Genomic DNA, 23940 nt, shown 5'->3' on the forward strand with positions numbered 1-23940 from the left:
GATGTTACCAGGGCTGGAGCGCTTCAGCTATGAAGAGAGACTGGGAAGATTGGGTTTGTTTTCCTTGGAGCAGAGGAGGCTGAGGGGGGACATGATTGAGGTGTACAAAATTATGAGGGGCACAGATAGGATGGATACTAAGGAGCTTTTTCCCTTCGTTGAGGGTTCTATAACAAGGGGACATAGATTCAAGGTAAAAGGCGGGAGGTTTAGAGGGGATTTGAGAAAGAACTTTTTCACCCAGAGGGTGGTTGGAGTCTGGAACTCACTGCCTGAAAGGGTTGTGGAGGCAGGAACCCTCACAACATTCAAGAAGCATTTGGATGAGCACTTGAAATGCCATAGCATACAAGGCTACGGACCAAATGCTGGAATATGGGATTAGAGTAGACAGGGCTTGATGGCTGGCGCGGACACGATGGGCCGAAGGGCCTCTATCCGTGCTGTATAACTCTATGACTCTATGAGGTTAGGAAACACTTCTACATGGAAAGGGTGGTAGAAATTTGGAATTCTCTTCCACAAACAGCAGTTGATGCTAGCTCAATTGTTAATTTTAAATCTGGGATTGACAGATTTTTGTTAACCAAGAGTATTAAGGAATATGGGGCTAATGCAGGTATATGGAGTTAGGTCACAGGTCAGCCATGATCTCATTGAATGGCAGAACAGGCTTGAGGGGCTAAATGGCCCACTCCTGTTCTAATGTTCCTGTACTACTTCTCAGTCACAAGCCGTGTCCCTGTTCTCAATTTCAAGCCGTGTCCCTGTCCTCAGTCACAAGTCAAAGTGTCACCTTGGGGCCGATTTTAACTTGGGGGTGGGAATTGGGGGTGCGGGGCCCAAAGTGGGCAGCAGTGTGATTTTAACTCCCAGGTTTTATCTGAATATCCTGAAACTGACTCCCGTCCAAAGTTGGAGGGAATGATGTCAACGCTGGCGGGAGGGAGTGGAAAGTCACTGGGGTCAGGCCGCCGGGGACCCACGGAAACAGTCCTCTGCAAGCTGAGTGAGGAAGTGGGGGGGGGGAATTGGGAATGAGGGAAGCCCAAGGTATCCTTTAGGGCACGGACGACAAACTCAATTTACATGGTGGACCTAATCTGACATCCTGGCACTTCACGTAGGCCACATTCAGCTGAAGTTATTTGATACACTGGGGTAAAAATTGGTATCTGTTTCGCCCGTTGTTTGTACATAAAATGGGTCCAATGTAGACTCATTTCTGGAACAAAGTCTTGCACCTAATCTGCGCCAGCAGCATGGCTCCCGCCATATTGGTCCTCACTGTTTTAGGCATCCCTGGCAGCCTCCTGAAATCATCTTTGGATCAATTTTAACATGTAAAGAAGTGATCTGCAACTGTTTCAGCAAAATGCATGAAAAATCACGTGACTGACCAGTTTTTCCAGTTCTACAACAGCCTAAGCAGCAGTTCTTAATGGGACCGCTGGAGGCCACTGAAGAAGTGGTAGAGAAAGTTTTTTTTTACTTCCCCTTCCGTGAAGTGTGGAGGAGCAGGAGTGGGCCCCTGTCGGCCCCAACTCAGCCCTCCTGCTTCTCACTCCTCCATATATTGGAGCTTGCGATGTAAAATCAGGGAGTGCAGCTCCCTGCACGCAGTGAGAATCCTCAGTCTCCAGACCCTTGCTCCCCACTCACCCACCAGTGGAAACAATCTTTCACTATTTACGCACAGTAAGGTCCCCAGGCATCACTCACCCCTTTACTGGCTGCTCCTCTCTCGGAGCCGCTCCCACTCACCAACGCGCCGCCTACTGCTGCAACCAGCTCTGAGGGAAATGCTGAGCCTCACGCCCACCCCATCCCCCAGACACCAATCCCTCCGAACCCCAATCCCCAGTTTCCCTCTCCCACCTGCCCAAGTCCCAATCTCCCGATTCCCATTCCCTAGTCTCCCTCTGTGAGTTTGATAGATTCCTGATTAACAAGGGAGTTCCTATGTTCTTCTTGCCCGAGCCCCAATCTTCTCCTGATCTCCATTCGCTACTCTCTCCCCACCTAAGCCCCAATCCTCGACCCCTATTTCCCAGTCTCTGACCTCCCCCAGCCATCGCTGGAGCCCCCCCTCCCCCACCCCCCCGCGAGTCCTAATCTCCTGATCCCCCTGGCCCACAAGGATTCCACATACAAACTTACCTTGGCCTCTTCTGGCACTCCATGGACTCCCGCTATGGTTGAGGAGTTGGCCTCCCGCGGGCCCCCGAATGTGGAAGTTAAAATGCCGTGGCGGCGTCGTTGATGTCATCAGGCCGCAACTTTAAGATTTAAATTCGGCCCCCGCCTGCCTGCAGCCTGGGCCGATTTCAAGGTCAGTGGAGACAAAATGTGGCCGGGCGGGAAGGGTGTGGCCTCGGAGCGATAAGGGGACTGGGATGATTTTAACCCCTCCCACCTCTCCGTTCCCTTTGTGCTTTTGTCAGAACGCTGTCTGTTCTCTCCACTGAGTTTTGACTCATTTCAAGTAGAATCCTTACAGTGAGCAGACAGAGGGGTCCTGGCTCGATATGAGCCTAGATCCCAGAGGTGAAAGGTCAGTGTCTATCCTACTGCACCAACTAATAGACATTAGGTGAAACAACTTCTCAGTCTTCTAGACTTGCCCTCCATTGTTTGCTGGAAAGTTGCTTCACCTAATACCTGCCAAGAACAGGCCCGACTAAGATTGTGAAACAATCAAGTGAAGATTCATAGCACCAGGAAGCACACCTGCTTCTGAACCAACACATCTGAGTTATCAATTACACAGAATTACATAGAATTTACAGTGCAGGAACAGGCCATTCGGCCCAACTGGCCTATGCTGTTGTTTATACTCCACACGTGCTTCCTCCCACCCTACTTCATCAAAACCTATCAGCATATTTTTCTATTCCTTTCTCCCTCATGTGTTTATCCAGCTCCCCCTTAAATGCCCCCATGTAGTAGCGAGTTCCACATTCTCACCACTCTCTGTGTAAAGAAGTTTCTCCTGAATTCCTTATTGGATTTATTAGTGACTATCTTATATTTATGGCCCCTAGTTTTGGACTCCCCACAAGTGGAAACATTTTCTCTACGTCTACGCTATCAAACCCTTTCATAATCTTAAAGACCTCACTATTAGGTCACCCCTCAGTCTTTGTCTTCAGAGGGCATTTAAAAATAAATAGCCAAGTCGCTAATGAACAATACATATAAAAGAAACTAATTGAAATCTCAAAATAAAGGCATCATGGAAAGCGAAACAATTTGTGGCATGCTATTTGTTTGGCATGCTACCTGTACAGATATCGCATTCACAGATCCTTGGCATTTTATTTTATTGCATTGTTTGAACATTCATTGTAGTTCAACCATCAATTTGCCTGAACCAAAATTGAACTCTGCAATATTCCCCACCCTTGGCATATTCCCCAAGCTATTCTCCTCACACTATTTCAACAATTTATTTACGTCAATGTACCCTTAGGAATGGGCAGGGAAGAGGTCAAAAATAACCATCTGTACAAGAGTGAGAAAACAACACTCCCAAAATCTATTCATGAGGCAGAAGTGGGCTTGCCCCTGGACTTACAAAGGGGCTTAATTATGTGGCAAAAATCAGTTCAGACTCCTACTGATAAAACTGGAAAGATTGAAATTTCATCTGAAGGAAAGATTTATACAGCTTCTAATCACGTCACTCAGAAATGTCCCAACGTGTTTCACATGAATTAGTTTGGAGTGCAGTCACTGTTGTTATGTCGGTAAATGCAGCATCCACTTCACACGCAGCAAGATCATACACACTGCCATCTGAGCTGAGCCTGACCGGTCTGCGGCACATGATATCAGTGAAACAAATAGCGACAGCCACAATCTATTAAATATTAATAAATCCTGACACAAAAGCAGCATTCTGCAATGTGTGGCAATCAACACCATCTATTTAAATTAAGCATAAAGGAAATTAAAAATCTGGAAAAGAATGATACCATTAAAGTTATGTGATGGCAGACACCCTGAATCAATCATATGGCTACCCATGATACATTTAATCTACCCCCCAACCCACCCCTCCCCTGACTGTTTGAAGAGAAAGCAGAAATAAGTCCTTGTTTTTATGAAGGAGAGCATGAAAAGTTGATGGTCGCCATTTTAGAAGAAACCATCCAACGCCATCATATTTTTCTGCCGCTGCACAGCACTTTCACAACAGAAATTAGGTTTATTACAACACAATGGCATCCTTGCTGTAATGATCTCGGGGCCGATTTTCACTTCGGATCATTAGCGTCATCGGGGCCTACAAATCGGTCGGTAGGCTTACCGACCCCTTAACCCTGACGATCGACCTGCCGCCATTTTGAAAAGGGCCTACCGCTTGGCGGCCAAAGCGGCTGCTTGAAACAAGCGGTGTGCCTTTTTTAATATGCAAATCGGGGTCCTATGATGTATATCGGATTCCGATCGCCATTTTAGGAGAGAAGTGGACGGAGCCTGCGCCGTGTGCTCTCCGAACAGTTCCACGGGCGACAGAGCCGAAGGGGCCCAGCAATGCTAAGTTTGAAATGATTTCTGTGGGGCCAGGAGGAGCACTCTTGCCCCCACAAAAATAATGTGGGCTGCTGCAGCACTAGGATTCCCCCCTTCCACGATCGCGACCTCCGCCTCCCCGCATTTACCTTGCTGCCGGCCGGGGTGGCCTGATATTGGCCGGCCTTAGTCCGGCGAACTGTAGCAGAACCTGCAGTTCACCGGATCGATGTAAATGAGTCCAGGGCCTCAAGCTCACCTCACCGCCCCCCTCCCCCCCCACCCCGCCCGGTTTGCCACCGAGAAAATTGACCCCTTAATTTGAGCATTTATAGAGTTCCTTTGATTCAGTCCATGCCAATGTTTCACATCAGTTTGAGTATGTGATTTAGAGACATTCCCTTAACTTTCAACAACTGACTGTGTTAGTTAGCAACCAGTTTGGGACAGATTGCTCCAGTCAGAATATTGAAAATGGAGATGGTTGGCAGAAGCTGATTATACCGCTGGAAAGAATCTTTTTAACCCCTAATTAAATGATTCTTTTTCTTTCAATCTTGGATTATAAAGAATCCTAAACCAAGTTGAAAATAAGAACTTTCATGACACATGGGATATCATTATGCTGCACGTTTTAGCAACAAAAGGGAAAGGTCTTCCTAACAACTTTACAAGAGATATCAATGCGCCATTAAAGCCTTTATGTAACCTATAAACGGACATAGTGAGGTCTGCCCTCTTTTTAGTGTTCTTTGTGCAAATAAAGCCTCTGGTAAGTTGATGATCTGCCACAAGTTATTTAAAAGCCACCTGGGTGGCTTCTTGAATGGGAGCTGGCTAAAACATTGGAGATTGGAACCCTCGTCCATTATATATGGCATAAAATCCCTATTGTATTCTAATGATAATGTGCCAGCAACCCTCACTGGGTTTTTCAACATGCTGATAAGAATGCAGGGAGTCGTGCAGCCTTACCGCCTCAACCCCCAATCTGACGATACTTTGTTGCTCTTTTCACTAGTTGCTTTTGAACTAAAAGAAAATGGCAGCGGGAAGGAACAGAGAAATTAGGAGCCATATTAGAAGGGCCTATAGTACACTCCGTGTTTGATCTGGATTTGAGAAAGAAGTCCTTAAGCTATCTCCGTTTAAAGCTATCTCCAGCTTTCGACTGTCAGCCTTGGCTCAGTGGTAGCAGTCTCCACTCTGAGTCAGAAAGTTGTGGGTTCAAGTCCCACTTCAGCACGTAATCCAGGCTGACACTGCAGTTCAGTACTGAGGGATTGCTGCATCGTTGGAGGTGGTGTGGACGTAAACGACCCTACAGCACTATCAAAGAAGAGCAGGGGAGTTCTCCCCTATGTCCTGGCAAATATTTATCCCTAAACCAGATTATCTGATCATTTATGCCATTGCTGTTTGTAGGACCTTGCTGATCGTGGGACCTTGCTGATTGTGGGACCTTGCTGATTGTGGGATCTTGCTGATTGTGGGATCTTGCTGATTGTGGGATCTTGCTGATTGTGGGACCTTGCTGATCGTGGGACCTTGCTGATTGTGGGACCTTGCTGATTGATTGTGGGATCTTGCTGATTGTGGGATCTTGCTGATTGTGGGACCTTGCTGATCGTGGGACCTTGCTGATTGTGGGATCTTGCTGATTGTGGGATCTTGCTGATTGTGGGATCTTGCTGATTGTGGGACCTTGCTGATCGTGGGACCTTGCTGATTGTGGGATCTTGCTGATTGTGGGACCTTGCTGATCGTGGGACCTTGCTGATTGTGGGACCTTGCTGATTGTGGGACCTTGCTGATCGTGGGACCTTGCTGATCGTGGGACCTTGCTGATTGTGGGACCTTGCTGATCGTGGGACCTTGCTGATCGTGGGACCTTGCTGATTGTGGGATCTTGCTGATTGTGGGACCTTGCTGATCGTGGGACCTTGCTGATTGTGGGATCTTGCTGATTGTGGGATCTTGCTGATTGTGGGATCTTGCTGATTGTGGGATCTTGCTGATTGTGGGATCTTGCTGATTGTGGGACCTTGCTGTTTGTGGGACCTTGCTGATCGTGGGACCTTGCTGATCGTGGGACCTTGCTGATTGTGCGACCTTGCTGATCGTGGGACCTTGCTGTTTGTGGGACCTTGCTGATCGTGGGATCTTGCTGATTGTGGGATCTTGCTGTGCGCAAATTCGCTGCCGCGTTTCCTACATTACAACAGTAACTACACTTCAAAAGTACTTCATTGGTTAAAGCACTTTGAGACGTCCTGAGATCGTGAAAGGCGCTATATAAATGCAAGTCTTTCTTTCTTTCAAGTCCATCTTCAGTCATTTCCAGGGGAAAGAGATACAATGGCCAGAAGCAGCTGTTTATAAATCAGCTTCAGTGTAAAATACCACTGGCTAAGGGTCATAGTTGGACTTCAGCATGCCGCTCCGACAATGGCGTGACCTGGAACCATTTTCTTGGGTCACGGTTCATTATAAATGCAGGGCGAACCCCCATTCCCAAGGTAGGGGCGGTGCTGCACTGTGTTGAAGAGGGCAGAAGCACCCCAAAAACTAGAGGAAATTTTCAATAAAGGCCATAGACTGGACCAAGGCCTTCAAAAGATTAATGTTTGGGGTCTCTACGTAGAGAGAGATGGCCACCAGTAAGGTCTCTTATCCCCCATTGCCTCAAAGTTTACCACCACCTTGGCCCTGGGATTGGTTGCTATCAGAGGTGGGAGGCAGGGAAATTGGACAGGTTGCTGGGTGCCACCTCCTACCAGCATTTACATCTGGAGGGATGGTGAAGCGCTGGCCTGCAGTCTATCCTGCTGGGGCAGGGGGTGGAAAATCTAGGTTGGGGGCAGAGATATGGAGGTGGGCAGAACTCCCTGTCCAATATTGGGGGGGGGGGGGTTATAGAGGAAGGATGTCTAGCCCAATAAGTCTCTTGATTGTATAAATCCTTATATAATGTTGGTGCAAACCTAGTACATAATATTACGCAGCAGGGAGTCCTAACTTGTTGTCTTTATGGACCACTTAGCTGCAAATGATAGCACCTTGCAGGCCTCACATAAACAATCACAGTACAAGGTATTCCAGAACAAAGCCTCATTAAAATGCAACAATTCATTGTTGATGTCGCAAATGTTTTGGTTGTTCCAAAGTCAGCCCTGCTAAATTAAAAAGTGATTTTGTATTATCATAAACACATTGCACCCAGGCTAAGTTTACACTGAAATTAATTTGGAGTAATTAAAAAACTCCCTGTTGGTTGGCTGCTCCCACTCTCCCTGTTGGTTGGCTGCTCCCACTCTCCCTGGTTGGCTGCTCCCACTCTCCCTGGTTGGCTGCTCCCACTCTCCCTGGTTGGTTGCTCCCACTGTCCCTGGTTGGCTGCTCCCACTCTCCCTGTTGGTTGGCTGCTCCCACTCTCCCTGGTTGGCTGCTCCCACTCTCCCAGTTGGTTGGCTGCTCCCACTCTCCCTGTTGGTTGGCTACTCCCACTCTCCCTGCTGGTTGGATTCTCCTGCTCTTCCCAATAATGTCGTCACCACATGCCTTATTTCCGGGACAGTGTTCCAGGTCCATCTATCGTATTTTAAGTCAGGATAGTGTGACTCAAGAGCTGAGCCAACTATTGAAATGAGTCTCACTGGAGGTGAAGAGGCCTAATACGAGTGTGAGTAGACTGTTCTATATTAGGAATTTTGTGACATTCGTGTGGTTTTCAGGGTTATTTGGCAGAACTTGTCATACCATCAGGGGTTCTAGGCCTGACATGCCGCTCCCTCTCTCCCCGGTGCGCCACTCCCTCTCTCCCAGATACGCCACTTCATTGCTCCCTGATGTTTCACAATTACTTGACTTTGGCATCAAATGGATATTGAAAAGAACAAATTAAACTGGAGATGTGATCCATATCATGGAATTTAGCTGTTTACATTTTGAAGATTCATCGGGCCTGTCACATCACGACATGTGTCAATCAATTAATTCCAACGTTTTTAGAATAGTTGTGTATTCATAGCTGCTAATGGGTTGAGACTGCCCCAACCTTATTTAACATGGGACACTCACTGCTGGCAGAGAGAGAAGATTTTCATTCCACCAGTGTGGGCTGAACTGAAGACCACGTATCAAAGGCAAAGGGCACGGCGTTAATTCACGATAACACCTAATCCCAAACAAATCTGAATCATTATGGCAAAGTGTTAAGGATGAAGTTGCCTTTATTGCCAGTGTTTGGCAAAACTTAGGAGAATCAGGCAGTGCATTACCCACTCAGTAAAACATTCATCCCAACAATGGCTTGTTAGTAAGATCTCCAGTAATGTCAGTGTAACCTCTCAAGTAAATAAATCTGAGTGCTCAGGCCTCAGACTGCCCTCCCGCAGTATTTTTCTCGTGTCATTCTCATGTGGTTTAAAGGCCTGGGTATCCTGCACTATATCCAAAGCTTGAAACAGTGAATCTTGTGAGGTGTCAATTCCAAATTTTCAATGAGGCTTCTGTGGAGATTTTCTGTCATTTGCCTTTGAGCTATTATTGCTTACAATGTGACACATCTCGCAATATCATTCCACTTGTGTCAAAGGGAGCTTTAATTGCTTTGAGCTTCCAATTTCCTTTTAGCATGAACATTCCATCACTTCTGTATAGCAACAAAAATGACAGGGGTGGGGCTGGGACCAACGTACCAGAGGAGACAGCATTTTTCTTCAGCTTCAATGCCTTACTCTGGTTGTGCGTTCATAGTTGAACAATTTAAACAATCTAAAATCTGGCCTGGTTGCACTAAGTGGAGCCTTTTGGGCCTCGTTGATTTTCCTGTTTCAATTTTTTTTCTTTCTCCCTTTTCTGAGTCACTTGCCCCTTCATATCAACCTTCAGCTAGAGGGTGGTAGATTTTGGGTTGAAGCAACCGCCTCCCTGCGATTCAGGAACAGGAAGCATAATCAAGTAGGGTGAGGAAGATGCTGTTAGTTTTTCCCTCCTCTTCCCCCCCACCCCAAACAAAAATTGGATTTACTTGAAGAGGACGAACGCCCACTGTGAAGTTACACTCTATTCACCGAAGCCGGTAATACAGTCTGGTGCAATGCCGCTGCTTCCCAGGCGCTACGTAGGCCTGCGGTTCATGGACCTGGTCTCGTTTGATCATGTGGGCTCGGGTCAATTAAATAATCCCATGAACCTCTCGGCATTTAGCACAGGAAGTACCACGGCGGGGGTGGGGGGGGGCGCAAATTATCAGCCACCAGCAGCTATTAAAGGGCTGCTGCTACTTCCTGCACCATTTCTTTTCCTGTACAATTCTTGAGACACAGCAACCCCTTTCAAGGATTGTCCTAGGGAGGCCAAGCAAAGGGAGGTACAGCAAGGAAGGGTGGCCCCATTAGAGGGAGAGGGCCATCCTGGAGGAAATTTAATTTCAAGCCTCCCCTGTGGTGTAAACAGGTGTTGAGCATCCAGAGCACCACTAAAGTGCTCCAGCTATTTTATGGGGAGCACTCCTAATTTAGATTAAAGGCTGGGGCCTTAAAGAGCCTTCTGTACTGCTTATGTGCAGGCTCAGAGTGCTAACAGTGGTTGCCCCATGGCATAGAGTCCCAGTAATCATAGCTGGTACCAGCCTGTGACATCGCACTACTGACCCCACTGAGCTGTCAGATGCGTCCTCCCTTCCACCTCTGCAGGTCTGGTATGGATCTCAGGAGCAGCTGACAGTTTCCAGAACCGAACCTGTTTTCACTGGAAAAAATATGATTAAGAAGGCAAGAAAGGGAAGAGAAACAAGGGAATTCAGGCAGAGTGTCTTTATCTAAAATTACCTCAGACGGCGCACTACTTAATGGTCCAGAATTTGCTGGAGCGGGGCATCTCGCGACGTGCCCCATTAGTTAGACTTTTTCCCTCAACCTTCAGCTCAAACATTTTTTTTATTGCAAATTGATGAAACGGCGAGCTGATAATGGTGAGAAGAGGGCAACAGGGCATCTGGAACCTTAGTGAACACAGGAACCCAACAGTCGATCTCTTTAACCAATGTGATTTAAGGATTGAGAAAGAAAGAGGAATGAAGGAGAGTGAATTGGAGTCAAATCAGATACAGAAAGAGAAATAAAGAGAGAGAAAGAAAGATTGGATTAAGAGGGAGAAAAAAGAGATACAAATGAAAAGTAAGAAAAAAAAAGTGTTAATTTAAAATTTAAAAAACTTCTCGGAACAATTTACTATGAATGAGATTCCACAATTTCAGTTGTTACCTTTCTGGGCCGAAGATGTTGAGTGACACTGCAGGAACATAAGTCTCCTCGTTAAAAGGGTCATTACATTGTTAAATACCATCCCAAACTTTCTACGGTGAGTTTAATTCGTATTTACGGCATAAATCCAGCAATTTCCTGACACTCACGGGGAGGTTAACGGCGAGATCCCGTTTTTTCTGTGAGACTAACGGCGGAGCGGCACGAATCATCCAGCAATTTATGGCGATTCGCAACTCATGGCGTATCTCTTCCTCGCCACAAGTTGCTGGACGATTTACACAATAGTAACAGCGTGCACATTAAATCCGCTGTTATTTTCCCAAATAAATTTTGGCCCACCATGTTCACATAAAATTCCTACTTTTTAAAAAAAATCAGTAACTGCATCAAATCCGCAGACAATGAAACATGTCAAAGTGTGCCTGAGCAGAGGAATTTAAAACCCTGGATCTGTTTCTGGAAGGATTGAAGGAACTGCAGAGAAGACAGGGTGGGGAGGGGACAGAAAAACCCAAAAAGGAAGGGTTTCTTGGCCCAAACAACCCTTTACTGTTCCTTGTGGCTGAACTGATTGTCATGTATGTGACAAAGATATTTGCTTGAGGGGGGTTTGTCTATGACAGATATTACTTTGTGTAAATAAATGTGTCAGAAACATTCCTTTCATTTTCTCTAAACTCTAATGCTGTACAACAGTGGGAGGTAATAATTATAGGAAATCTCCAGGATAACGCCCTGCACTAACTGCTTCCTTCCTTCCATATGGACAAAATAAAAATCCAGCTCTGTACGTTGTCTCCTTTTTAATTATTAATTATTTTTTAACTCACCATAAACAAGGACACCTTCTTTTCATCATATCTGAGACTATGTGCAGGAAGGTAGCGTTTTGTCACTGGGCTTTGAACTCCCAGCAATTTCTCGTGCTCGCCATTTCCAGTGGAACAAGAGGTGGTATGGGAATTACCCACCTCCTCTTTTGCCTGCTTTTTCCATGAGGAATCTCCCATTTGTTTGTTGCCTCCCTATTTTTGCCTCCGGATAATTCAAATACGATATATAACGTTGCAGAAGACATGACGAAGAGTCGCACACGATACCCATGTGGACATCAGGGCTCTTCATATCAAAAGTATGGTCTTCAGGACAAGAAAGGGTTTGCACATAATTAATGTTTAGGTGATATGTGACCACAGGAACGTTATCATCCACATTACTGGCTGTTTTCAGCAAGCAGCCCTGATACCTTAATTCTGTAGTATTCAATGGTACCCATGTATTTGAAGGAGAGGAAACTCTGAATGGACTGCTCTTAGGCGAACAGAGCTATTCTTGAAATCCATGGCTACTGACCCCACTGAGGATCTCCCTAACAGCACAGGAGCACCTCGCCTGTATGCCTCTGTGTCTGTTTGCTGATCCTTGGCTGTGCAGATTAGGCACATTTAACACAGTGTGTAAAAGACCATTGTTCTGCACAATGCTTCATTTGGCACCTTCCCAAAGGCTGCAGCAGTTCCCAAGTTAGGCTGCTAGGTCCCACATGGAATGTATGCAAATGTGAAGACTACACTCACCTTCACCTGGCTCCTGATACCAGAACACTTCTTCCCATTTGTAGGCAGGTGCAAAGGATATAGGTGATTGCATTGACTTGGTCAATAATGTCCCTTCATGCAACCAATCTTACAGGAGAGTGCTAAAATTGCAAAACTATAAAGTTTGAGGAAGTAACAAGCAACGTGGATAAAGGGGATCCTGTGGATGTGGTGTACTTGGATTTCCAGAAGGCTTTTGACAAGGCGCCACATCAAAGGCTACTACTCAAAATAAGAGCTCATGGTGTAGGGGGTAACATTTGTGGATTATTAGGATTATCCTTAGAGGATCAGACTTAGTTGTGAAACACTGCATAAATGAATAGCCAAAGAGCACTCACTGCCTATGCTCGCACATTAATAATGGATAAAGGATTGGTTAGCTAACAGGAAACAGAGAGTAGGCATAAATGGGTCATTTTCAGATTGGCAAGATGTAACGAGTGGAGTGCCACAGGGATCAGTGCTTGGGCCTCAACTATTTACAATCTATGTCAATGTCTTGGATGATGGGACCAAATGTATGGTTGCTAAATTTGCTGATGACACAAAGGTAGATAGGAAAGTAAGTTGTGAGGAGCACATAAGGAGTCTGCAAAGGGGTATAGATAGGTTAAGTGAGTGGGCAAAAATTTGGCAGATGGAGTATAATGTGGTAAAATGTGAACTTGTCCACTTTGGCAGGAGGAATAGAAAAGCAGTATATTATTTAAATGGAGAGAGATTGCAGAACTCTGAGGTACAGAGGGATCTGGGTGTCCTAGTACATGAATCACAAAAAGTTAGTATGCAGGTACAGCAAGTGATTAGGAAGGCAAATGGAATGTTGCCATTTATTGCAAGGGGAATGGAATATAAAAGTAGAGATGTTTTGCTACAGTTGTACAGGGCATCGGTGAGACCACATCTAGAATACTGTGTGCAGTTTTGGTCTCCTTATTTAAGAAAGGACATAATTGCTTTGGAGGCAATTCAGAGAAGGTTCACTCGACTGATTCTTGGGATGAGGGGGTTATCTTATGAGGAAAGGTTGGACAAGTTGGGCCTGTATACACTGGAGTTTAGAAGAATGAGAGGTGATCTTATTGAAACATATAAGATCCTGAGGGGACTAGAAGGGGTAGATGCTGAGAGGATGTTTCCCCTTGTGGGAGAGACTAGAACTAGGGGTAATGGTTTAAAAATAAGGGGTCTCCCATTTAAGACAGAGATAAGGAGAATTTTTTTCTCTGTGGGTCATGAGTCTGTGGAACTCCCTTCCCCAGAGAGCGGTGGAGGCAGGGTCATTGAATATTTTTAAGGCTGAGTTTGATAGATTCCTGATTAACAAGGGAGTCAAAGGTTATAGTAGGTAGACGGGAAAGTAGGATTGAGGTCGCAATCAGATCAGCCATGATGTTATCAAATGGCAGAGCAGGCTCGAGGGGCTGAATGGCCTACTCCTGCTCTTAATTCGTATGTTTGTATAAAGTTTAAATCCATGTTCCTATTAACTTGCACTGTTGATACTAACAGATTTTGGTGTTCTGATGGAGGATTTAACCATCAATCATGCAACAGTGCGTAAAACAATCCTTTCCAAACCTCTAGACCCACACAATTCAAACAGGACAAACCAGCATATAGAAACATAGAAAATAGGAGCAAGAGTAGGCCATTCGGCCCTTCGGGCCTGCTCCGCCATTCAAAATGATCATGGCTGATGTCTAACTCAGTACCCTGTTCCCGCTTTTTCCCGATATCCCTTGATCCCTTTACCATTAAGAAATATATCTATCTCCTTCTTGAATACATCTGATGACTTGGCCTCCACTGCCTTCTGTGGTATCTGACAATTGTAAACAATTTTACAACACCAAGTTATAGTCCAACAATTTTATTTGAAATTCACAATCTTTCGGAGGCTTCCTCCTTCCTCAGGTGAATGTGGAAATGAAATGCTCGAACCCTTCGCATTTATAAATCACAGAACAATACCTAGTGATTACAGATAGCCTTTCCAACTGCCCGTTGCCAAGGCAATCACAGTGTGCAGACAGAGAGGTGTTACTTACAAGGCCACCGAATATACAGACACCCAAAAAAAAACAGAGAGAGAGGCAGAAACATAGAAACATCCGGAAGGAAGAGAAAGACAGCAAATGACCCGTTATATTAAAAACAGATAACATTTGTTCGCTGGTGGGGTTACGTGTAGCATGACATGAACCCAAGACCCCGGTTGAGCTCAACGATTTTGCGTTGTCGTGTGTCTCGAAGGCCGCCTTGGAGTATGCTTACCCGAAGGTCGGTGGCTGAATGTCTTTAAACAGCCACCCAACCTCAAACAAACCATCGTTCGCAGCAAATTACCCAGCTTTCAGGAGAACAGCGTCCACGACACCACACAACCCTGCCACGGTAACCTCTGCAAGACATGCCAGATCATCGACACAGATACCACCATCACACAAGAGGACACCACCCACCAGGTGCATGGTTCATACTCCTGTGACTCGGCCAACGTTGTCTACCTCATACGTTGCAGGAAAGGATGCCCCAGAGCATGGTACATTGGCGAGACCATGCAGACGCTGCGACAACGGATGAACGGACACCGCGCAACAATCGCCAGACAGGAGGGTTCCCTCCCAGTCGGGGAACACTTCAGCAGTCAAGGACATTCAGCCACCGACCTTCGGGTAAGCATACTCCAAGGCGGCCTTCGAGACACACGACAACGCAAAATCGTCGAGCAGAAATTGATAGCCAAGTTCCGCACCCATGAGGACGGCCTCAACCGGGATCTTGGGTTCATGTCACGCTACACATAACCCCACCAGCGAACAAATGTTACCTGTTTTTAATATAACGGGTCATTTGCTGTCTTTCTCTTCCTTCCGGATGTTTCTATGTTTCTGCCTCTCTCTCTCTGTTTTTTTTTGGGTGTCTGTATATTCAGTGGCCTTGTAAGTAACACTTCTCTGTCTGCACACTGTGATTGCCTTGGCAACGGGCAGTTGGAAAGACTATCTGTAATCACCAGGTATTGTTCTGTGATTTATAAATGCGAAGGGTTCGAGGATTTCATTTCCACAACATTCACCTGAGGAAGGAGGAAGCCTCCGAAAGCTTGTGAATTTCAAATAAAATTGTTGGACTATAACTTGGTGTTGTAAAATTGTTTACAATTGTCAACCCCAGTCCATCACCGGTATCTCCACTTCTGTGGTATCATAACATGTTCAGAATGTATTCAGATATAGCCGTCAAATCGAAATTATGAGGGAAATTCATTGATCCCTAGTTCACAGAGGGGAGCCGTGTTCAAAGGAAGAGAAGGTCAGGCAATCATGCTACCATTGAGCAGGACTCCCCATTGGGAATGCGGCATCAGTGAATTTACTCTAACAGTATAACACAATCAGTATCCATTGTATCATATCACACTAAGTATGTATTACTATCGAACATGGTCAGTGCATTTATATAACATAGCCAGTATATGAATTGCATTAAAACACAGCTAGTGTGTATTACAACAGTTCATGTATATTATATCACTCATTCTACCTTGTATAACACACTCAGCGTACAGAATAACACAGTCAACTTAGCAACCTATGTACATTATATTGTATGTTAAAACGCTGGGGCCGTGATCCCAGCAATTATGCCAGATCATGCCTTCTGGTGACTTTCGGAGCTGATCCTGCTGGAATATGGGGGAGGGGGGGTGTGCGGTCAATGGAAAGTCACCTCATTTAAATAGCGGCAGAAGGTACTTGTACCATTACAGGCACATCTCGGGCGCCGACCTACCCATGGATGCTGAACAACAGGGCCTTACTGCCCCATCAGTATGTATTCTATTGCTCAGACATGTGTTTTATATTATAACAGTGTGTATTATATAACTCAAGTTATTTGAATTATATTGTAACGCGGTCAGTGTGTATTATATTGTAATGCGGTCAGTGTGTATTATATTGTAATGCTGTCAGTGTATTAGATAGTAATGTGGTCAGTGTGTATTATATAGTAATGTGGTCAGTGTGTATTATATAGTAATGTGGTCAGTGTATTATATTATAACACGGTCAGTGTGTATTATATTGTAATACGGTCAGTGTGTATTATATTGTAATGCAGTCAGTGTATTATATTGTAATGCGGTCAGTGTGTATTATATTATAACGCGGTCAGTGTGTATTATATTGTAATGCAGTCAGTGTATTATATTATAACGCGGTCAGTGTGTATTATATTGTAACGCGGTCAGTGTGTATTATAGTGTAATGCAGTCAGTGTATTATAGTGTAATGCAGTCAGTGTATTATATTCTAATGCGGTCAGTGTGTATTATAGTGTAATGCAGTCAGTGTATTATAGTGTAATGCAGTCAGTGTATTATATTGTAATGCGGTCAGTGTGTATTATATTGTAATGCAGTCAGTGTATTATATTGTAATGCAGTCAGTGTATTATATTGTAATGCGGTCAGTGTGTATTATATTGTAATGCGGTCAGCGTGTATTATATTGTAATGCAGTCAGTGTATTATATTGTAATGCGGTCAGTGTGTATTATATTGTAATGCGGTCAGCGTGTATTATATTGTAATGCAGTCAGTGTATTATATTGTAATGCGGTCAGTGTATTATATTACAACGCGGTCAGTGTGTATTATATTGTAATGAGGTCAGTGTGTAGTATATAGTAATGCGGTCAGTGTGTAGTATATAGTAATGCGGTCAGTGTATTATATAGTAATGCGGTCAGTGTATTATATAGTAATGCGGTCAGTGTGTAGTATATAGTAATGCGGTCAGTGTGTAGTATATACTAATGCGGTCAGTGTGTATTATATTGTAATGCGGTCAGCGTGTATTGTAATATGGTCAGTGTGTATTATATTGTAATATAGTCAGTGTGTATTATATTGTAATGCGGTCAGTGTGTATTATTGTAATGCGGTCAGTGTGAATTATTGTAATGCGGTCAGTGTGTATTATTGTAATGCGGTCAGTGTGAATTATTGTAATGCGGTCAGTGTATATTATATAATTCAGTTACTGTGTATTAAAGGGATCCTGTTAGATGAGATTCCCTGTTTAAATATTGTACTGGTAGTGTACTGCTTTGTATCAAAGAGAGCTCTGACAGCGTGACTCTCTGTCCTTTTTGCTGGTTATAATTAGAACATACTCTATTAAACCTCTGTAATAAGTTTACAGATGTGGCCGGATGCTGAAATCCATTTTCTAGATGAATCACGTCTCTGCACAGCCTGGAACCTTATCAAATCTTCCAGCTGCTGGAGTCTCCCCCACCCCTACATGCACTAGCCCACGAGCCTTTTATTGGCACCTCACTGGTTTAATCTCTTCGCTCCACTGTTGAGGCAATGAGAGCAGTGCTGAAAAGGGATGGCGATTCCATGTCATACAAAGGAAACTATGACCAGGCATTCCTGAGTTAAACGAAGGAAACAGGATTTCCTGTTCCTGGAGCAAAGATTCGCACAGTACGAATTAAAGAAATTTATGATTTCACATACTCTGTGAATTGAGCACTAACCATTATAATGGCTGTGATCTGTCAGTCTGCTCGACGCATGGATCAATAACAACTTGTGTTTTATACTGTGCCTTTAACGTAGAAGATCTCCCAAGGCGCTTTACAGAGGCATAAGGGGAAAAGATAGATGCTTAGACAAAGAAAAAGATATTAGGAGGGGTAACCAAATGCTTGCTCAAAGAGGTCCATTTTAAGGAGTGTCTTAAAGGAGTGGAGAAAAGTGAAGAGGTTTAAGGAGGGAATTTCAGAGTTGCGCTTAGGTGCTGAAGGCACGGCCATCAATAGTGTGGCGAAGAGAGAGGAGATGCACAGGAGGCTAGAGTCAGAGGGATGGAGAACTCAGAGAAGGCAGTTGTGGCACTGGAGAAGGGAGGGGCAAGGAGCGATTTAAACACAACCTTGTGTGGAGACTACAACAACAGCTTGCAAAATTGCATAGTGCCTTTAACGTAAAACGTTCCAAGGCATTTTGCAGGAGCATTATCAAACAAAATTTGACACCGAGTCACATAAGGAGATATTAGGACAGCTTGGTCAAAAAGGTAGGTTTTAAGGAGCGTCTTAAAGGAGGAGAGAGAAGTTTAGTGAGGGAATTCCAGTGATTAGGGTCTAGGCAGTAGAAGGCATGGCCATGTGGTGCGATGAAAATCAGGAAATTCCAGAATTATAAGAGCTCAGAGATCCCGGAGGGTTGTAGGGCTGGAGGAGGTTACAGAGATAGGGAGTGGCAAGGCCATGGAGGGATTTGAAAACAAGAATGAGAATTTTAAAATCGAGGCGTTGCCAGACCGGGAGCCGATGTAGGTCAGCGAGCACTGGGTGATGGGTGAACGGTACTTGGTGCGGGTTAGGCTTGGTTCACTGTGTTACTTGGTGGCGGCATTCTGCTGGAACACTAATGTGTAATGCCATGGGCTGGTACATGCCCATCCACCAATTTCAGCCATGCCACTGGGGTAGATGGCAGAGAGAAACCCAGTATTTCTCCGGAGGATGGGAGAGTCAGCTCTGCTGGTGCTCATAGACACCTCCTAGTAGCTGGCTGTGCAGTGCCTATGCAGAAGCTGGGAGAATATCATTGCCTAACAAAAATCTATCACTCCCAATTGCTACCCGCCTTATGCCTGATGCCCCTCCTCCCCCTGTTGGGAAACTGCCTAGTGCACAGCACACAGTGAGGAGCCTTTCACTGGCACCTGACAATGTAGCCCTGCCAATCTTGGTGCATCATGAGAGACCTGTCTGGCACTCCAATAGGTTATGCAGTAGATATGGCTTCACGTCATCTAACAAGGTAATGCATTATCAGCCCTCAGAGCAGCACAATGGGGAAAGGCACCACTCAGTGTAGTACTACACTTTACAAAGCTGAAGGTTCCAGGTCCAATTTGCCTATTTGTGGTGAGAATGCTAATCTCTGCCCAGGCACTACAATTGACTTCAGTGTCCCTGAGGGAGAGAGGAGAATAATCATCTGATTTCTTTCCAGTGACTCCCTCCTGTCAGACAAGAACAGGATCGGGGTCAGTTGCGATGCCATTCTGGACAAAGCCAGCTGCCGTTCTGCACCCCCAATATCGCACAAAGTAGATAAATGACCAGTTAACCTGAAGTTTTAGTGGTGATCAGCTTCAGGCCGTGTCTGTTACCAGCATAACTTTAGTAATTAATGTTCATTTTAATGTTGGGGTGGGGATTCTCCTCCGCGGTCCTGCCCAATTTGTATTTCCCTCCCCTTGCCCCCCCTGCAGGCCTTTCCTTCCCTACCCACCACGGTAAATCAGCAAGCGGGCGTAATGGCCTTGAGGTCCATCTGTGGATAAGTGACGGCCTTGTAGCGGCCTCCTCTCCATCTAGTCTGACCCCAACGCTTACCCGCTGAAGGCTCCAGTCTGTGCTAAGGCCTTCATTGAGACAGTGATTCTGATCTGCAGGGCTCTTCTGCCGTTTTCAGGCCCCTCGCTGGCTCCTCTGGTGCTGCTGCAGCGCCATTGACATTCTCCCCATCACACCGGCGGGCTCCGTCTTGGCGGCAGAAAGACCCAACGGAGCCCATCACCGTTCTCTAATGAGTCCTGGCTCGGGGAAATGGGTCGTGATTGGAGCGGATTTGGAGGGGTGTTGGCAGAAGACCCAACCTGCCGAATCTCTGTCCCGAAGAGGAGAATCCCAGACTGGATCTCATGAATATATCATTTGAATAATTGCACACCCGGTTGTTGGGAATTGTGTAACCCCCCCATCCCCCTCCCTGCCCCCAACCCTTTGGAGAAATTAAGAAAGCACTGGTCGATTCTCTCAGTTAAAAAGGGCAGCAATCTTGTTCCATTTGTTTTCCCTCCAAAGAAACCGTCACAAATTGGTGTTTGAGGTTAATTTTATAACCATACATTAGCAGTGTGAACAGTATCATCCTGCCAGCATTCAATAGGTTTATAGTAAGCGCCATTTTAAGTTAAGCCTTAACTGAAAGACAAGGTGTCATAGACCAGAAGGAGAGAGCAGATTCAAGCCTAATGTGAGGAAGTACTCCTCCGTGCAATACATCAGTAATAACTGGAATGGTTTCTGTGTGGTGGAGGCAGAAACTCTGGAACCATTCCAGAGTTGGATGATGTGATGGGAAGAACCACAGATTTCTGCAGAAGGATTTGCTAGAAGGGCTGATTTAGCCTGACGTATAAACAGTGCCTCAGTAGTAGGAGAACAGATGGCAGGGAGTCATAAGGCAGCAATTCAAATTGGTTTTCCTGACGTCCTTCAGAAACCAGTGGAGTGAAACTCAAACTGTTTATGAATGTACTGATTGTCAACAGCACTCAAACCGCACAGTGCATTGCTCACCAGCAGGGCTTCAAACCTGTACTCACATCGCACACTACAGACCAGCAGGGCTTCAGCCTGTACTCACACTACACACCAGCAGGGCTTCAGCCTGTACTCACACTACACACCAGCAGGGCTTCAGCCTGTACTCACACTACACACCAGCAGGGCTTCAGCCTGCACTCACACTACACACCAGCAGGGCTTCAGCCTGCACTCACACTACACACCAGCAGGGCTTCAGCCTGTACTCACACTACACACCAGCAGGGCTTCAGCCTGTACTCACACTACACACCAGCAGGGCTTCAGCCTGCACTCACACTACACACCAGCAGGGCTTCAGCCTGCACTCACACTACACACCAGCAGGGCTTCAGCCTGTACTCACACTACACACCAGCAGGGCTTCAGCCTGTACTCACACTACACACCAGCAGGGCTTCAGCCTGTACTCACACTACACACCAGCAGGGCTTCAGCCTGTACTTACACCATGCACAGAGCACTACTCACTGCTCATTAGCCTTCCAACAATGCAATGACTGAAATCATCTGACAAGATAATAATTTCTTCAATCATTGAAATGTGAATTTTTTTTCAAAAAATATACTTTATTCATAAAATTTGCAACAATGCATACAATACAGTTGTCATATCACATTTCAAATGTACACAATACAGATTATACAATTTACAAGATACATAAAGTACAGTTGAAATATAGTTCCAACAATACAGTTACACATCGTACATAATTACAGTTCATGACACTCTAGGGTGCCTCATTGCATTACAATCAATACAGCTTATTGATTACAGATTCATTACAGGCACGTTACATAAATTTGTATTTTACATTCTGCCCGAGGGGGTTTTTCCCTGATGGCAGCCCCTCGGTATATAATGGCAGGAGGGCTCTAAACGGCAGCCTTTCCCCACAGGGCCTTTGCGGCGGCCACACCCAGCTTCAGTGCGTCCCTGAGCACGTAGTCCTGGACTTTGGAATGTGCCAGTCTGCAACACTCGGTCGAGGACAGCTCCTTGCACTTGAAGACCAGCAAGTTTCGAGCAGACCAAAGGGCGTCTTTCACCAAGCTGATGGTCTTCCAGCAGCAGTTGATGTCTGTCTTGGTGTGTGTCCCTGTGAACAGCCCGTAGAGCACAGAGTCCTGTGTTACGGAACTGCTCGGGACGAACCTGGACAGATACCACTGCATCTCTCTCCAGACCTTCTTTGCAAAGGCACATTCCGGAAGGAGATGGGTGACGGTCTTGTCTCCACCGCAGCCTCCTCGGGGACAGCGCGCGGTGGCACTGAGACTCCGGGAGTGCATGAAGGATCTGATGGGAAGGGCCCTTCTCACCACCAGCCAAGCTACGTCTTGGTGCTTGTTGATGAGGCGTTCTGCCAAATGACTTTGACGGTCTGCTCGAGGTACCAGCCGACAGGATCTACCATCTCCTTTTCCCATAGGGTCTCGAGGACGTTACGTGCGGACCACTTGCTGATCGCCTGATGGTCAAAGGTGTTTTTCTGCACAAACTTTTTGATGAAGGACAGGTGGGGTGGAACGGTCCAACTGGATGGAGCGTTCTGTGGCAGCGTGGCCAGGCCCATCCTTCTCAACACCGGGGACAGGTAGAACCTCAGCACGTAGTGACGCTTTGTGTTTGCGTACCGAGGGTCTACGCACAACTTGATGCAGCCACACACAAAGGTAGCCATCAGGATGAGGGCGGTGGCGGGTATGTTTCCCCCCCCCGCCATCTCTGGAGATTTGTACATCGTGTCCCTGCGGACAGGGTCCATTTTTGATCTCCAGGTGGTTGAGCAGCTGGAAAAGTTTGCTTTATCTCTTTTGGCACAGCCTCACTCCACCCTCCTGCTGTGAGATGACCTCTTTCAGGTGATTTTGATTGACTGAAATCACTTTTTCTCATAATTACCAGGAGATGCAACTTGCTCGCTGTAATGATAACTGAAGGAAAGTGTAGGAACATGAGTAATCCATTCAGCCCCTCGAGATTTTTCTGCCATTATAGCAAGATCACAGCTGTGATTCAGAGCAGCCCTATCAACACCAACAATTTGCATTTATACAGTGCCTTTAATATAGTAAAATGTCCCAAGGTGCTTCACAGGCCCTTAATCAGACAAAAACTGACACCCTGCCAAAGAAGGAGACATTAGGACAAGTGACTAAAAGCTTGGTCAAAGTGATAGGTTTTAAGGAGCGTCTTAAAGGAGGAAAGAGAAGTGGAGAGGCACAAAGGTTAGAGGAGGAAATTCCAGAACTTGGGGCCTAGATGGCTGGAAGGCACAACCGCCAATGGTGGGGTGAAGGAAATGAGGGATGCACAAGAGACCAGAGTTGGAGGAGCACTGAGGGTTGTAGGGCTGGAGGAGGTTACAGAGCTAGGGAGGAGTAAGGCCATGGAGGTATTTGAACACAACAACGAGAATTCTAAAATCTAGGCATCGGCAGACCGGGAGCCAATGTAGGTCAGCGAGCACATGAATATCCGTAGTGGTAGCTAATTAAAGTGCAGGTAAGCTGTCCCCAGCAGCCCCCGTGACAGGCACAGCTTTGCCACTTTTAACCATTATATGTTTTGGGTGCAAGTTGATGCATTAGACACGAAACACGCATTGCTTTGGAGTCAGCCTGTCATCATCTGCTGACGTTGCAACTTCTGATTATCCTGATTCATTCTCAGTGGTAAGTGATCCATGCTCATTATGCTTTCAGTATTTCAGAGATGATGGGAAAGTTGGCCTTGGTTCCAAGCACGAATCCGCAGCCTCGTGGTGGGAAGAGTTGAAATCTTTCGTTGAGAAGTGCCCCCCGCCCCCCAAAGAAAGCAACTCATCTTGGCAATAATTCTTCTTATAAGGCAACTTCAAATACCACCCTGAGAATTAATAAAGGCAGGGGGAACACTAATAACCTCATCCAGATTGTTCACTCTACATTCACTGATTCCCTGATAACCTGAAAATAATCAGAAGGCATTGGTCATCCATGCCTTTATTACCTCCAGATGGACTATTCCAATGCTCTCCAGGCCGGCCTCCCATCTTCCACCCTCCATAAACTTGGGCTCATCCAAAACTCTGCTGCCCGTATCCTAACTCGCATCAAGTCCCGTTCACCGGTCACCC

Source organism: Heptranchias perlo, chromosome 7, assembly GCF_035084215.1.
Source record: "Heptranchias perlo isolate sHepPer1 chromosome 7, sHepPer1.hap1, whole genome shotgun sequence".
In the NCBI taxonomy this organism is placed as follows: Eukaryota; Metazoa; Chordata; class Chondrichthyes; order Hexanchiformes; family Hexanchidae; genus Heptranchias; species Heptranchias perlo.